Below are 5,613 nucleotides of genomic sequence, written 5' to 3'. Positions count from 1 at the left end.
TATCTGATGGTGGGTATAGGATTTTGTGATGTTTTATGTAGTTCCCACCAGTGTTCTAAAATGCGGGGACACCAGGCGAGATGTTTTATGTGGTAGGGGGCAATGAATAAGCCCCGGGGCGTCAGTGCTTTTTTTTTTTTTTTTTTTCTAGAAAGATGGGGCAGCAGAAGGGAGTTAAAATGACTCAATAGATTGAAGTGACTTTCAATAATTTATGAGAAAATTATCCCCTATAGTATTATTAGATCTAAAATAACAAATTTTAGCGCACTTTTAGATAATTGCGTTAATAACAATTTAATTACAAGTTATAACAATTTATTAAAAGATATATTATTTTAATTGTATTTTCAAAATTCGTTTTTAATTATATAATTTAAAGTTAGTTCCATATTTATAGGGTTGTAGTCAATATTTCACTTAAATTGTGTATTGATAATTATGGTAAAGATATGTTCTCTTTCTCGATTTTAATTAGGGGTGGGCATGGTATGATATATACCGAATACCAGACCGAAACTGAAGTTTTTTATATTGCGGTATGGATGTTATGATATTTGGTAGAAATTTAAATTATTTTGTCATTTGGTACGGTATTTGGTATTTATGCAATAAATATTAAAATATCATATACCGCACCAAAGTTTTTAAATAACATATAAAACTCATATATTATATTTAAGATTATTAAATATATTTATATATCATTCATTAACCAATTGAATACAAAAGTAACTTTTGTTAAGAAGTAAATTTTTTGGGAAGCTTATTATTTAGGAGTACTATGCTTAAGTTTAAGTAATGTTATTCAGAGTTTGCATCTCGCACTATTCAATCGTTATCGAAATGTTATTTTTGTGTAATTGATTAACAAAGATAGTTGTTAGTCTAATATAATTGAGACGTTTTTAAAATTAAAGTTATAGTTTTTTTATATGAATATACGTTAAGTAGAAATCAAATAAAGTATGGTTACCGAATTACCATACCTTAAAATACCGAAATCGAATTTAAAATTATCGAACAATAACGAACTAATTTTCTATGGTAATGGTATTTTTTTTTTAGATACCGAAAATCGAAGTTACCGTACCCAAGTTTAAAATATCGTATCGTACCGTATCATGCCCACCCTAATTCTATTACTCAACCTTTCAAAAATTAATTGAAAATTCTGATTCCATTAACTTACTCATATAATATTCATATCCTTCCCTTGAAAATACAAGATTGAAAAAAAGTGGATTTCGTATAATATTCATCTTTTTCATTGAAAAAAGTGGGTTTAAGATAATATTCATCTTCTTTCCGAAAAACATAAACTTGATATATTTGTTTTTTTCATTCTCCATTGTGAATCATGTCTAAACCAAAATCCGATTTTACTCCATCGCATAGAAGTCCTAGAATATTCAACCAACGATTTGTTCTTTTGTGAATCATTATTCAACCAGCGATTTGTTCTCCTTCATCAGAAATTCTCTTTCTTCTATTTTTCCTTTTGTTCTTTAAAATAATATGATATAAGGAGTATTGTCAATTTCTTTATTAAATACTCATTGTATATAACAATAAAAGATATGTCAATGAATATTAGAAAAAAAATATTGAACAATCAGTTTGTATTGGTAACAACATAAATAAGGATTTAAATATAGATCGTAATCCTTCATAAGAATAATATAGTGAAAATTATCTTGTATATACTTATTAAACTGTTTCGTGTATGCATTCTATATAAAATAAGTATGAAATAAATATAATGATTGCAGAAGTTGGTATAGAAATTGACTTTCACCAAATATTATACGTTATTATTTATTTAGTATATGAAATAAATAGACAAACTTATATTTTTTGATTTATTTCATGTATGAAACCTGTATAATATCAATATTATATTCAAGATTTATAAAATAGTTTCTTACATGTTATATTTATTATATGAAGTGAGTATAATGATTGTGATATTCAATTAAGAAGATATACTTAAGATTATAAATTAAATGAAATCGGTTTATATGTTTTCTTATATGTCACATTTGTATGAAATAGATATATAAATTGATATTTATGGATTGCGGTATTAAATTTAGGTGATACCAAATTATATACTCATTCCATACACTAGTGTTTCTCTCTTTGCATCAAGATTCCATCTGATCTATTTTTGTATTAAATTAAGATTTAATGAACACTATCATCTTTTATTCTGAAAAAAATAATCACAATTTTTAAAGAAAAATTGTAGTAAATCTGATTGACACAAACTTAATTGATATCCGATTCATTCAACGATGTGAAATACAAACAACAACGACAACAATAATAAACCCAGTGTGTTCCCACAAAGTGGGGTCTGGGGGGCTGTGAAATACAAAACAACTGTTAAATTAGCATAACACCGAATAAAAAACTGCTTAAATACAAAAACTAAACTTTGTTCATTAAAATAATTAATAGAAACTCTTAAGGTAGTGTATGAAGATGGAAACTCTTAATGAAAGTATTAAAATAGGAGAAAAGAAAAATGGTTAGAGGGATTTGGGGTGAATTGATATCAATAATTAAGGATAACTATATTTAAGGAAGGATTATTGTGCATATTAGTTGTATTAAATCTTTATTTTTCTTTTCAGTGATTACTTTTTTGTATTTTTTAAAAAAAGAAAAAAATATTTTATTTTTTTATAAGATTTGCTACAACTTGAAAAAATGAATGTTATACGTTGTAATTTCCTATCTAATAATTGCTATATACGTTTTTTCCCCATAATTTATTAAGCATTGGAGGGCTTTTAATAGTAAAATGAGCATAATTTGAAATTCAAACTACCTAAATGTCTCAACAACTCAAAATTCAAAATTCAAGTTTATCTTAAACTAAACAATTTATTTTACTAAAAACTACTGTAATTAAAAGAAAATTGCAACACTCATTTGTTTTAGTTATTGTGATTTAAAAGTTGCTCCTCAATTTCTGCTTTTGTTGCTTTTGCTTGAGGATTGTTTTTAAGCTTGCGCAATGTTGTAACATGGCCTGCTTGTTTGCAATTTTTCCTTATTGCATTAGGTCTCTACCAACAACGTATTTTCATGTTGTTTTCTTTTTGCTACCTTTTCCTTTTCTGTTTTGTGCGTAAAAGGCACCCTCAGTAACATTTTCTTATTTTAAGGCATTTTTTACTTTTGTGCTTGAAGATCACTTATTAGTTCTTCAACAGAGATAGTAGAGAAATCTTTAAACTCTTTCAGAGACGAGATTTTAGACTCGAATCTCTTTGAAATTGTCACAAGAGTTTTTTCTACTATTCTCTCATCTTTAAAATCCTCGCCAAGCAATTTGATTTTACTAACAATCAAATAAATTTTTCAGAATACTTAACAATAGTTTCAACCTCTTGCATCTTAAGATATTCAAAATCCCTTTACAAATTCAAAATTTACATTTGTCTGACTTGATCACTTCCTTGATACTTTTTTTAATTTTTTTTAAGCTTCTTTTGCTGTCTCACAAGTAATGATTTTCATCCGAATGAGATTTAATCGGACAAGGATAGGAATTGCACGAAAAAGGTTATAAGGGTAAATCTCCCGTTTACACCTTCCTACAGATTATCGACTTGAAGATTTGATTTCATTTTTATTAATCAAATTTGATAGTTTTCGCCTGTGAAAATATGACATTCAAAGAGATACTACTGCTTGTCATGGTTAAAAAACGGGTTAAAAATGATATGGTTGAAAATAGGCCTGATGAATTAAAATAATATGTTAGTTATTTGAAAGAACTTACAGATTCCGTAAGATCAATGAAGTTTTGACACCACTATTGAATTTTTTAGAATGATGGGACAACAAAGAGGGGTTTAAAATGACTCAACGGAAAATGACTCAATGGATTAAAATTATTTTTAATAATTTATTAAGTATTGGAGGCTTTAAATAGCTACCTTACAATACAAAAATGTCAATTTAAAATTCAAACTATCTAAAATGTTTCAACAACTCAAACGACCTAGCTAAAATTCAAAATTCAAATTCATCCTAAACTAAACAACTTGTTTTGCTAAAAACTACTGCAGTAACTAAAAAAAAAATTCAACAGTAAATCTCATGGATCTATGAGGCGTATATCTCAGTGTCTCTTCAATTCTATAATTTTATTAATAAGAAAACAAGCAAAAGTAGAATTTCAATAATTCTACAAATAAATTTAATTAAATCAACAATGATATAAAAAAAAATTAAAATCATTATTTTATAAGAGTAACAACAGAAAGAATGATAACAGTTGAGATAATTTTTAAATGAAAGCATTATCTGTCACCACATTTGCTAGTTCTTTCTACTCTTGACTAATATTTGCAATGTTTATTATTTATATATTTCAAAGAAAGAGAAGGACAAAATTTTTAATTTTTTAAGAGCAATGACAAAATATGAATAAAGTTGTCTCAGGAAGATTGTGCTATGGTATTTCTATCCTATTAGTTCAGCATGATTATTTACAAAACACATTTATGACATTGTTATTCTCTATGAAAGCTCCTTTCTTTATTGATATATTTTTTTAAAAAATCACTATAACTTGAAAAAAAATGATAGCATAAAATATAAATACCATTTCACCAATAATAAAAATATGATTTATAGTAAAAATTCATTTAAAATAATAAATTAAATTTAACGTTCGGGGCATGCGCTTTACGCCTAAGACTTACGTTTTTACATTTGGAGCTTACGTCCCATATTCTAGGGCATACGCTCTAAGCATCCACCCCTTTCATTTGCTCCCTGAAACCTTCAAAAACACTAGTTCCCACTAATGGTGGTTAAGATATTAGCAGATACAGGCTCTATTAGTGGAATAATTAGTGTTAAGAAAAGTCTACTGCTTTACATTTAAATTTAAATATCTATTTAGATATTTTAGGTTGTCGAATTTATATTTATTGAAAAATTGGGCTTACATTATTTAAAATATTTATTTGTATGATGATTATTTCTAGTTGTATATCCATCAACGAGCTCAGTTATAGTGTGATATCGGGCATTTAGGGATCATTTGGTAGAGTGTATAAGAATAATACAAAATATGACGTATTAGTAATGCTTGCATTAGTTAAGCTGATATCATTTATGTTGAGATTTTTGTTATGCAATGTTTAGTTTGGTATATTAAAAGTAACATGCAGTGCATAATCTTTTTCAAAAAAGTACTGATTACAAATATGTAGGAAAGGATGTGTAATAGTTTTGAAGGTGAATTGTCCTTTAACCATGTTAATGCATGCATTAAAACGCACTGGATTACTAATGCCGAGGTGTTAGTTATACACATCTTAATACCAAATAGAGACATAAGTTGAAAATAGGTACCAAACAAGGTACTAGTAATACACAAAATTAATACAATTTTTTTTTTAATACACTCGACCAGATGACCCCTTAATGTGCTTTGTTAGTCTACTGGGGTGGTGAGTTTAGGCTTAAGCAAGTAAGGCCCAATGGGAGGGCTCATAGAGTTTCAATAATTGTAACTAGGTACCCTCTTTCACCCTATATATGTTTGTCTTATTGCTATACCAAGAGAGTGACAAATAAAAGTGT

This window comes from Capsicum annuum, chromosome 2, assembly GCF_002878395.1.
Source record: "Capsicum annuum cultivar UCD-10X-F1 chromosome 2, UCD10Xv1.1, whole genome shotgun sequence".
Classification (NCBI taxonomy): Eukaryota; Viridiplantae; Streptophyta; class Magnoliopsida; order Solanales; family Solanaceae; genus Capsicum; species Capsicum annuum.
This window is presented reverse-complemented; position numbering follows the sequence as displayed.